We start from the raw sequence: 12,472 nt of genomic DNA, 5'->3' as shown, positions 1-12,472 counted from the left end.
TGATGAAACCCGTTCTCTACTAAAAATACAAAAATTAGCCGTGCATGGTGGTATGCGCCTGTAGTTCCAGCTTCTCAGAAGCCTGAGGCAGGAGAATCGCTTGAACCTGGGAGGCGGAGGTTGCAGTGAGCCGACATCAGGCCACTGCACTCCAACCTGGGCAACAGAGCCAGACTGTTTCAAACCAAAAAAGTTGTATACCACTCCTCATCCCCCTTGCCCTAGTTGGAAGCTCCTGCTTTGCCTTCCACCATGATTTTGAGCTTCCTGTGACCTTTCCAGAAGCAGATGCTGGTGTTTTCTTTTTTTTCTGTACAGCCTGCGGAAACATGAGCCAGTTAAAACAATTTTCTTATAAATTATCCAGTCTGATGTATTTCCTTATAGCAATGCAGGAATGAATTACGTAATACAAAACATTGATTTGCCCAAACACCAATTTATGAATCAGAGAGCACCCAGCTGTGGTTTGTTGTTTGTGGGCTCAAAGGTGGGACTTGAAGAAAAGGCATGAGGAAGAAAGAAGCATTAGGAAGCACACCAAATTCAATATTGGATTGGGTACAGTTACATATTGCATTTGCATGCATCAGGTGCAAATGTCCTGGTTATGTAGTCAGAGCTTTATTGGCAGCTTGTGATTGGTTAAGCCTAAGATTTGTTTTTCTCTAAGTTAATAATTCACAGAAAATTTCTTTTTAACATAGTTAGGTTTCCTCAGGTAGAATCCCAGGGCACTATGGCCATTTTAGTCAAATTGTGAGCCGTTTAATTATTTTAATGCTTCACAGGGGGACTGGTTTTCCCTGCATTTTTCAAACATATGGCAAGCAGGGTCTCCAAATCCATTCTTGTTCTCCTAGCCTAGCTGTTCTAGGGCCTGTAGAAAATTCTAAATTTCCAGTCAGGTGAGGTGACTCATGCCTATAATCCCAGAACTTTGGAAAACTGAGGCAGGCAGATAATGAGGTCATGAGATCGAGACCATCCTGGCCAGCATTGTCTCTTGAACCCAGGAGGTGGAGATTGCAGTGAGCCAAGTTGGCGCTACTGCACTTCAGCCTCGCAACAGAGCGAGACTCTGTCTCAAAAAAAAAGGAAACTAAATTTCCAATTTATGACTTACATTCCCAAATGCCAATTATCCCTCTCCCAAATCATGTTTTCAACTATTAATTCTTTATTTGGTTTTAGAACAAACACAATATTTTAATTGTTTGTTTTTGATTCACAGGGTTGTGGTTGTCTCTTATTTTTTTGTTTGTGAACATTTCACATGACAGAAAAGTAAATAATAATCACCTGACAATACTGTAACAAATCTTTGCACCTCTCTGTTTATCTTGCCTAGGCACACACCTTAACAAAATTTCTTTGGGTTGAGGTTGCTTTCTGGTTCCTTGCAGGGTGATGCGTCCTCAGCCACTCTTCTGTATTTTCCTGGTTCTGGGTTTTACAACTGTCTGGGGATGACGCAAGATACTCACAGTGGCCCTGTCTCTTGGAGTGTCTGGTGAGTATCAGCTCTCTCCCAGTAGAGAGCCTGAGGTGTTGGGTGGAGCATCTTAGGGAAACAGCTAGATGCCCTTTTGCTGAGAGCAGTTTCCTGATACACATTTTCTCTAAAAAGCTAACTGTTTTGAATATTAAGATTTTTTTTTCTTTCAGTCCCAGCTTCCTTTCCTGGCAGACACGTTGGTGCTGGTACTAAGGAGAAAAGGCACACGTGCATCTTGTCCTCTGGCTTCTCTCAGGCTTGTGAAGGGAGAATAACTAGCCCAAAGTGCAAGAAAAACCCACCTTAATGAGGTAGTAGTGTATGAACTTGCAAAGGAAAATACACATCAGGCACATAGGAGGCAAGTGCAGTGCCTTCTGAGAGGGTGGTGATTAAGTACCTTAGCAGGATGGCGGTTGGAGAATCTCTCAAGTGATTGACAATATGTTTGTGTTCCACTCAGCACCACCTCTCCCTGTGTTTGTCATCTTGAATATATTTGTTCACTTATTTCTGTTTTTATTAACTGTATAATGTATTTTGTCATTAGAGCTTGAAAGATAAAAAAACACAAATGTTTCTAAGAGGAAAGAAAGGGATAGATTTCAGAGAAAATATTTTGTTTTATATTCCATTGGTTAAAAATTTTCATTTACCTTTTTTGTTTTGCAGAGTGAATTTAGGGAGTTTCTGAGGTCTGTTATATTTTAGCATGGTTTCAAACTGAATCTCAGGGCTTAGCTTTGGGAATCCTACCTTAGAAAAAAATAGAAGAAATGTTTCTCATTATGGCTACAGAAAAATAAATCACTTATGAAAGTATCAATTCCTCTTTTGTGCAGAGTGAAAAATTTTTGAGAGTGGGTACCTCAGCTCTGTTATCTGGATTTCAGTTTAATGTTAAATTTTATGGAATGAAACTTGGCAACTACTACAAGTGTTCATGTTTATTATTTACTATATGATTTGTTATCAAAATGATAAATGACACATTTACTGCCTGGAAAACATAGCTACTTTTATTTTTATGTTGAGGTATAAAATAAAAATAAAAATTTTCTGCCTATAGCATAAACATTGAGTTTGAGTAATATTGCTGGATTTACTTATCACTAGGTTTTTACTTATTTAAAACTAAGTGAATATTCTTGACTTGAAAGCAGACACATGGCCTTAGAGAACCCAAGCAAATAACCATCCTAATTCTGCAAAAGGGGGTCATTGAAAGCTGAGTTAGTTCCTCTCGGGAAGTCTTCACTGCAGGTGTTCCAATCTGTTTAAACCAACCATGGAAGGAGCTCTTTATGCAGAGTCTTGGAAAAATTGGAATCCACAGGGAAATTGGTGAGATTTGGGATGGGAGTCGGGGGGGTAATGCCTTTTCTGAGGGTGTAATTGTCATTGTTTTGGGTTGTTTCTAGATAAATGTGAAATGAAATATTTTCAAGGTAAGGTTAGAAGTAACTATTGTAAAAGGAGTATTGCAGTGAGAGAAACATCAAACATGAGATCTGCCAGCATCTCAAAGTTTAGGCAGACAAAGGCTTTTTTCCCTAGAGAAAAGCAAACAAGATTAGAAAGAAGGTGGGAGGGAGAGGCCAGATGGAGGGTGGCAGTATCAGCTTTGAAATCAGAATGTGTTGCCCTGAAGTCAGCCTGTTCTTAAGAGGAGAAGAAAGAGAGGTTGTATTTTGGCTCAGGCTGAGGTGGGTCAGAGTTCAGGAGCCTGGGGTAAGGAGAGAAACTTAAGCAAAGTTTGATTAGTAAGTATTTTGTTCTGAAGAAGAAAACTGTTCATCTAATTGTTCATGAGGCAAAAATGGGAATTTGCACTGTCTGTGTTTCCTTTTGTGACAGGTAAATAACAGAGCAACATCAATGTCATAATGGGAAGGGGTTTTTTTTGTTGTTGTTGTTGTTTTGTTTTTTTGACATTACGTTGCTCCTGCAGAACACAAAGAATGGGAGATTGCTTTAGTTACCACTTTTTACCAGGGTCACCTACTTGTCCCAGCGTCCCCCATCACTCTCCCTTGACTTATGCATCTTTCACCTGGCTGTTCTTGAGTTGTGTCCTTCATAATCAACTGGAAAACATAGTACAATGTTTTAATGAATAAATACTAAGAGTAGTTCTAACAATTTACTGAACTGGAGGAGTTACAGGAGCCCATGATTTATAGATAGATGCTCAGAAGTGTAGATGCTACCCCCTCCAGACCAGCATCTGTAGTGGGGGCAGTTTGTGCGACTGAGCACTGAACTTGTGTGGTCTGTACTAACTCTGGGTGATGACAGAATTAAACTGTTGGACAGATTGTTGAAGAATTGGTTTGCATTCAGCGAGCTCCACACATTTGCTGTCAAAAATATTTTCAGAAAAAAAGTCATCACACGTTAGAACATTAAACTGACTCCAGATGAGTTTTGTCGCTGGCGAGAGCTGATACCCTGGAGGAGAGACAATTTTCACACTGTGAGAAGAGGATAGTAGAATTGTGGAGCTCCCAGAATTTCATTTCTCAGGTGCTAATATTTTTTTTCACTTGCTACCTATGAGTAAGGCGCCCTGGGCTACCTTCACAAGGACAGTGGACACCAAGCTGAGGAACATGTTTAACCTACTGAGCATGTGGTTTCTTGTGAATGTGAATACAAGAGGTTGCTTTCCTGGGCTGCTTTCGTTTTTTTAAAAAAATAAAACCTTGCTGCCATATAATTCCAGTGTGCCCAATATTTAAGAATTTTATTCTGTGATTGGAGGGTAAGATTTTTATTTCATTGGTTGAAAATTTGAGTGCATTGTGTGATACAACACAGAAAAAGAAAGATTTTTCTTTTTTTTCTTTTTTTTTTTTTTTGAGATGGCGTCTTACTTGTCACCAGGCTGGAGTGCAATGCTGTGATCTCGGCTCACCGCAACCTACGACTCCTGATTCAAGCTATTCTTCTGCCTCAGCCTCCCAAGTAGTTGAGATTATAGGCATGCGCCACCAAGCCCAGCTAATTTTTGTATTTTTAGTGGAGACAGGGTTTCACTATGTTGGCCAGGATGGTCTCTATCTCCTGACCTCATGGTCCATCTGCGTCGGTCTCCCGATAATTGTTAAAATAAGTTGCTTATTTTATTCTGAGTTTAAATACAAATATAACCCTGCATGGACTCACCATGTGGAGTAAACAGGGCTTAATCAGTTCTGGTGTTTTCCTGATCTCATCTACCTTCTACTAACTGTTGTGACACTTTTCTGTTGCTTAACTATTTATCATGAAGCAGGGATTTTCTTGGTTTTACCTTTTTTGAGTTTTCAGTAACTGAATGTTATCTTTAACATTTCATTGATATTATGGCAAAAAGGTTATTTTTTTGTTGTTTCTCTGCCTCAGTCTGTTGCACATATGCTGCTGTCTGAGGCCTTGGCTCGCTCAGGTGACTCACCTATTTAACCCATTTGAGACTTGTTTAAATTTAATTTTTGATGTTGTTGGCAATGCTATTTTTGGTTTTGTTCCCAAGTGCTGATGCTTTATACATTTGTTAACCTAAATAAGTAAACTAAGGCATAAAATAGAATTTTAAAGTTTACTTGAGCCAAGGTGAGGACAGGTGCCTGGAAGGCTCAGATTCAAGTTACCTGGATGTGAACCCCATTTAATCTTTGTTATATGCAGGTTTTTAAAGACAAAAAGAGACACAAGGAGTGTGCCAATACAGTTATTTGTCAGAAATTTTCATTGGTTCACAGAAATAATGATGATTAGTAATTTACATGGTTGAAGTGTAGGTTATGGTGTACAGCATGTACAGCATGGTTAGGTTCATTGATAAGTACTTTTTTTGTCAGTCTGGAATCTACATAGCAAGCAACTGCAAGAAATGATATAGCTTAGTGGCCTGGAGGGTAAGTAGGACATGACTGCTTTTTTATTCCTTTGCATCATTGGGCCTGATAATTTAGAGAGGGCTTTGTCTTTCTTCAAATAAGATAGTTTTATATTTCTCTTTTTTCTGTTTTTGATCAAAATCTTTCTTTTTGAAAGCTTCAGTGATCAAATTTTAAGTGTTAGGGTGTCTCTCTGATTGGGAAGGCTCATTCCCTGATAATCCTGTTTCACATTGGGATGGGGGGAAGAGGAGACATCTCCATGAGAAATGTTAAAAGTGCCCCAAAAGCCAAATTGTGATGGTATCACAGAGAGGCACAAATAAAACTACAGTCATGTCATTGATTTACAGAGCTGCCTCACCAAGGCAAATAAATTTTCCCAGTAAATAAAGCTGTTTTCCTGTAAGTAAGGCAAATTATTAGTAGATTTTCTTAAAATAGAATCTCCATCTAAAACAAATTGGTGGCCATACCTTGTAAATTTTTTGAGAGAATTTGTCCAAGCGCTGGGTTTCTTCAGGGCTGTTTATAGATAGATGGGGTGGCCAAATATTTTATAAGACATCGCCATTTAATTTAGCAGTACAGATATTGTGCAAAATACCTAATATGTTTCCTTCCAACAGGTTTGGAGAGAATTTTTTATTTTGTGGCATTTCCAATAAACAAAATTTGTAAGTTGGAGGTCAACAAGAGAAAAATCAGACAGATCTCCCTCCCTAGAGTTGGCAGGAGTTTAGGGTGAGAGAAATTTAGTTGATTGATAAGCATATAGGAAAACACCACAGGCCTCAAATTAACATATACATATATAGCCTGAATAACAGTTTTAGTAAATGGACTTTGACTGTAGAGTTTTTATGTTTTTTTAAAAAATTAGATTTTAGCCAGGTACACAGCAAACATTTATTTGTCTTTTTCTTTCTAAAATTTACATCAAAAAGAAATTTTGAAGGTGGGAGATTTTTGTTTACTGGAGGTGAAGGTAATCACTATTTAAAGCTTTTTGGTTTTGAAATTTTTTAGTAAATGTTTTTTTTTCTTCCAAACCACAGTATATGGTTTTATTTAGTTCAGAAGAGAAGGCTAAACAAACAAAACCGAACAAAAATTTTCATCACACTCTAAATATAACCAAAATTTTGAATTAAAGGCATACCTGAACGAGTGACCTGAACCAACATAAATAAACATGCTTGAGGCCAAACCAAAGAAATCCTGTTTGGCTTCAACTAAAGCTTTGAACAGAGGAAAAAAAAACTGAAGCCCCCCTTTTTTTTTTTTTTTTTTTTTTTTAATTTTTATTTACTTATATTGTTTTAGAGACAGGGTTTCACCATGTTGGCCAGGATGGTCTCGATATCTTGACCTCATGAACCACCCTCCTCAGCCTCCCAAAGTGCTGGGATTACAGGCATGAGTCACCGTGCCCAGCCCTGAAGCTCTTTATAATTACTATTTTTTTCCAAAAACAGCTTACTGCAAATGAAGTGTAATCTGTATTTTCAGTCCATATTTTCTAGTGTCTCAGCTTACCATTTACCTTGAAAGGCCAGTCAGAAAGTTAAAAGAAACGGTGATAAAACAGGAGAACAAAAGCTGCCAGTGGACATACAAAAGGTCATGATGGGAGCAGGGGAGCTGAGACCTATTCACTGTCCTCTACACAGGCCTGGGCTTTAACGCCATTCCAGTGGTGACCTTGAAGTTCGTACTCCACATGGAGCTCAGACCATTAGCTCTTAAAGGCTATTTGGGCTTTTCCCTTTATAGGAGTTTCAGCTCTTTATATCACAAGCTGTTGGCAGGAAGTAGAGGTTATAGATAACCACAGACATTTGTCTCTGATTTGCACATGCACTGCCTGCGGCACGAAATGTAGATTTCATAGCAGACTCTGTTTACTGATTGTGTGTAGGTCAGGCTAACATAAAGTCCCATGTCTTGTGCACTCTGATAGGAAGCCGGGCTGGATCAGGCGTTGTTCCTGGCAGCTGACAGCACACCTGCTTCCTGTGTCTCCCAGGCCTGCACTCCCCATTCCCTCTGCCTGGTGACCCCTTGGTTCTTCTTTCTGTCTTCTGCACAGATGATACTTTATCTTTCCTCAGGGCCTTTGCATCTGCTGTTCCCTGTCCCTGGAATGCTTTTTCCAAACGCTTCATCCTCTAGTGAATTCCTGTACCTTTTCATATCTCAGCTTTGGCATTGCTTACTCAAAGAAGTCTTCCCTGACAAACTGGCTCAGCTTCTCCATTACCGCTGGCAGGGGTGGACACCTCTTCCACTTAGCCTTTGGTAATTTTTTCTATGTGGGGTTATTTGATAGTCTGTCTTTCCTAACCACCTATAGTAGGTCCACAAGGGCAGTGACTGTACCTGTTTTATTCATCCTTGTTTCCCAGGTTGCAACTGACAGGCAGGTCTTCAGTAATCACTGTTAAAGGTAGATTAGGTGGGCTATGTTACCAGAGGCTGTAAGAAGCTATGGCAGGTTCTTGGTGAAAGACATCTTTAGATGGTCTTGCTGCTTACACAGAGAGTGTTTGGAGCTGGTTCCTAGCTCAGAGATGGTCTCTGTGATATGGGCATGAAGTGATCAAGAGAAACCTGGCCTGAGATTGTTTCAGAATGAGCAGAAGGGGCTGATGGAAGAATATAGAATAGCTGTTTGAACAGGTGAGCGTCTAGGTGAAGGGAGGGAACGGGGAAAAAGCAGGCATGATGTGTGCAGCCAGCAGGATGAGGCCACCTTCAGGGAGCCAGGACAGCAGCAGTGAGAGTGCTAAATGGGTGAAGCGTAATGGGTTGTGGTTGTGTCAATTGAGGCAAAATCCATCATTTTGCATGAGACCCTCCAGACCACATGAAACCCCAAAATTAGGTACAGTTGAAAAGAAGTCCAGCTTTGGGGCTGCGGCACCATTAGATTTTTTCTGCTGAGCTAATGTGTATTGTCTTTGGATTGAGATGAATAAAACTGAGCATCACCCTCCAGGTCAGCTCAACTGCAGCTGAGCACCCAGGCACACAGAAAACTAGGACACTGTGACAACAAACTCATGGAAATCAGGAGACACCCACAGCAGTGGATGAATCACCTCCAGTTGGCTGAAAATAAAGGACTGGAGGAAGAGGGCTCCTGTACCTTTGTTTCCCCCTGCTCTGTTTCAGCAGGACTGGAGGAAGCAGTTGGGTACAGCTTCTCAGACAGGCCTCACACTGTTCAAACCAGCATCCTTCCTCAACCCTCTTCATGGGCCCTTCTTCCCAGCACCATCTTCACAGCTTCCTGTCCCCTACTCTGTCCACTCAGAGCCCCGCTTCCCTGATTCTGATAAGCTAGTCTCCCAGAACAGGTGTCATTGGGACCCCAGTCCTGACCACCATCACGAGCGAGTGGGCCTGGGCAGATGACTCTGGGCCATTAGGAGAGATTTGGGGTGCAGATCTATGCAGCAGTAAGGGGGTATTGTAGGACCACCAACGGCATCTTTGTTTTGTGCTTATTTCTAGATGTGAAAAATGAGGAGAGAAGTAAAACGATTGGGCAGGCCACCAGGGAGAACAGGCACCTGGATCAGCTTCAAAGCCAGCATTGTGTCCTGTGGATGCCACACCCTGGGCTCCTGGGAGGCAAGAGGAGCTCTGTCTGTCCTGCTTCCTGCTGTGTCCCCAGTCCCTGAAAGCTGGGCTCCTGGCATATAGTGGACCTGTGATAACCATCTGTCAGTTGGAGGCTGGGTACTTGGAATAGCAGCCAGGAACACAGTCTGCCTCTCCAGCTGCCTTTGAGGGTAGTTGACAGATAGAAATGTTTTGTATCTTGGGCAAAGGAACACGCCTAGGGCCCAGAGCCACCATCCCAGGCCACTGGTTGATGACAGCAGTCAGGGCACCACCAAGGCTGGGGTCCTACTGCTTCCTTATCTCCGCTCATCCTCCTGAGGAAAGGGCTTTTCTCTTATGTGAGTGACATCAATGAGGCTGTCTCCGTCATTATGCAGATCCGTAGAAAACTGGCTTTTCTTGTTTTCCTTTTTTCTTTCTTTTCTTTTCTTTTCTTTTCTTTTTTCTTTCTTTTCTTTTCTTTCTTTTCTTTCTTTCTTTCTCTCTTTCTTTTTCTTCTCTCTTTCTTTCTCTTCTCTCTTTCTTTCTCTCTCTCTCTTTCTTTCTTTCTTTCTTTCCTTCCTTCTTCTTTCTTTCTTTCTTTCTTTCTTTTCTTTCTTTTTTTTCTTTCTTTCTCCTTCCTTCCTTCCTTCCTTTTTTTTAGAAACTGGGTCTCACTCTTTTGCCCAGGCTGGCATGCAGCAGTGTGAACTTTGCTTACTGCAAACTCTCCCTGCCAGGTCCCAGCAGTTTTACAGCCTCAGTCTCCCAAGTAGCTGGGACCACAGAAGTACCACCATGCCCGGTGGTGTATTTTTAGTAGACATGGAGTTTTGACATTTTGCCCAGGTTGGTTTCTAACTTCTGCGCTCAAAGTAGTCCACAAGCCTCAACCTCTTAAAGTGTTGAGATTACAGGTGTAACCACCATGCCCAGCCAACTTTTATTAATCTGAAGAGGATGTGCTTTTGAATTTTATGTTTTCAGTGGAAGGGAAAACTATCTTCTTTTAGATTCTTTTCCAAGGGAAATGATGAAACAGGAAAAACCTTGATGATGAGGTACTCACATTAAGAATATTTAACCAGGATTGTACCGTTTTGTGGATGGACTAGCTTTTTAAATTTTTCCCACACCCTCCAAATGGCAGTGTTGTGGTCAGAGGTTCCTAGACATGATTGACCTGGGTGAGTGTTCTTGCAGACGTTCCTCCCTTTGAGTGTTTTTTTTTTTTTTTACTAAGAACTAGAATGCATTGTGCCTGTAGCACACCTCTCTGCTGGCTTTGAAGACTTCATCTATGCAGTAGAGAATTCTGGTCTGGAGAAGCAGACTCCACAATTGCTGAATGAGGCCAGTGAGGTAGTTGATGACCAGGGTGCAAATCATTTTGTTATTTTACTCGCTCAGACCAGGCCATGGGGTTGGCATTTTCTTTTAGGCCAGTCTCTGAATTGACATTCAGTGAGTTGATTTTATTGATTTAATTTATTGTTGTTGACATTTAGTCCCTAGAAAATGTCCTTTAATTCACAATTACATAAGTGGGTTTTTACAAGTGTGTACTTACCTTCCAGTGTAAAATTGTACATTGAGATTAAGAGAATTGTTGAAATATTCTTTTTATTCTTAGAGACAGTGTCTCACTGCCACCCAGGCTGAAGTGCAGTGGCACCATCGTTTCTCATTGCTGCCTTGAACTCCTGGGTTCAAGCCATCCTCCTGTCTCAGCCTCCTGAGTAGCTGGGACTCTAGGGTCACAACACCATGCCCAGCTAATTTCTTTTTGTGGTTTTGTTTCTTAGACAGAATTTCACTCTTGTTGCCCAGGCTGGAGTGCAATGGCATGGTTTTGACTCACTGTAACCTCTGCCTTCTGGGTGCAAGTGATTCTCCTGCCTCAGCCTCCTAGCTATAGCTGGGACTACAGGCAGACACCACCATGCCCAGCTAATTTCTTGTATATTTAGTAGAAACAAGGTTTCACCATGTTGCCCAGGCTGGTCTTAAACTCCTGACTTCAGGTAATCCACCCAGTTTGGCCTCCCAAATTACTGAGATTACAGGCATGAACCACCATGCCTGGCCTAATTTTTAAATTTTTAAGTTTTGCAGAGATCACGTCTTGCTATGTTACCCAGGCTAGTCTTGGATTCCTGACTTCAAGGGACCCTCCTGCCTCGATCTCCCTAAGTGTTGGGATTATGGGCATGAGCATCTGTTTCTGGCTTGAAATACTGTTCTATTCTAGATGTTGGAATCTGCTTAGCTGAGTAGTTGATAGAGAAAATAGGTAGCATATGTTCTGTGGTATAGCCAATATTTGATGAAATATTATACTTTCTTGTTTGACAAAGATCATTTGACAGAGTAGGATATATAAGGACTGTGATTTTATGCCTGTAACACACTTACTGATTCACAGCCTTGCCTAACTTCCCTCCTCAGCCACCACCATTCCTTGTAAATACAGCCTGCCTCTCTGTCTCAGGAATAATGGTAAAATAATAATCATAATAAGAGATGCAATAATGACTTCCCATTCAGAGTTTGTTCACCTGCATATTCTCATTTGTGACTTATAGGAATTCTCAGGCCAGGTGCTCTTATTCCAACTTTACAGATCGAAACACTGAGGCACAGGGAGGCTTGCTAGCTTGTCCTCAGTGCTGCTGAGCTGTGGAACTGTCTGTCTGCTCTCCCCTGCTGATGGCACCTCTCTGCATTCACCTACCACATGCCTCCCTCAGCTCCTGAATTCTGCCTCTTCCCTCAACAGACGTTTCCCAAAGACCTGCTTCCAGGACGGCACCACATAACCCTTCCACCTTCCAGGCATTAAGAATGTAGTGAGAGGTGAGGGGCCAGTCATTTCAGCGCCTTTTTTTTTTTTTTTTTTTGTCCATCAGATAGACTTCAAGGTATATGCCTTGTCTGAGCTCAGGGCTGTGGGAGAGTGGGGACAGGAGAAAGTTGCTTCAATATGGAGAGTGCTTTGTGAGTGTATTGTGAGTGTATTGAGGGTACTTTGTGAGTGTATTGTGAGGCTTGAGTGTGGTATGTGTGAGCGTGAGCACATGTGGGTGACCCTGAATGTACCTGTGTGTGAGTGTGTATGTGTGTGTGGCCAAGTGTGTTTGTCAAGTAAAAGCAGCCCAGCAAGGGAGGAGATGGCCAGGGAGCACTTTCAAGACTTGACTACAAGCTTGGACCTTAGTTTTCATTGCACACCCCAAAGTGTTTTTCTGAGCTGAGGAGTGAGTTGTGTGAGGTGCAGTAGGGAAGCAGATGAAGGCAGGGCCATGGCGAGGAAGCTGGGCCAGGTTCTGCAGAGGCATGTGTGGGGTGAGCAGGGAACTGGAAGCCTCAGGTGGTAGTCTGCTCTCCCATTAGAACAGATCTCCAATCCTTGTTTTTGTCCTCACCACCTCTGCCCGTGTGTTTGCTCTTCTGTGTTGGTACCTGTGCCAGCTCACTA

At 41.7% G+C, this 12,472-nt stretch overlaps 1 long non-coding RNA gene across 1 annotated transcript; it reads right to left on the bottom strand.

Moving 5' to 3' along the window:
- Positions 1–2,220: 2,220 nt before the first annotated feature.
- LOC116546372 lies at positions 2,221–11,372 on the bottom strand. The gene is made up of 3 exons (XR_004266691.1): positions 11,362–11,372; positions 4,721–4,730; positions 2,221–2,308 (listed from the first exon to the last, which is right to left on the bottom strand). It is a non-coding gene; the product is annotated as an uncharacterized LOC116546372 (long non-coding RNA).
- Between the last annotated feature and the right edge of the window lie 1,100 nt (positions 11,373–12,472).

The sequence above is a fragment of the Sapajus apella genome, unplaced genomic scaffold (assembly GCF_009761245.1).
Source record: "Sapajus apella isolate SASKATOON/1434 unplaced genomic scaffold, GSC_monkey_1.0 scaffold813, whole genome shotgun sequence".
In the NCBI taxonomy this organism is placed as follows: domain Eukaryota; kingdom Metazoa; phylum Chordata; class Mammalia; order Primates; family Cebidae; genus Sapajus; species Sapajus apella.
Note: the sequence above shows the minus strand (reverse complement) of the source record. Positions and strands in the feature narration are given on the sequence as shown.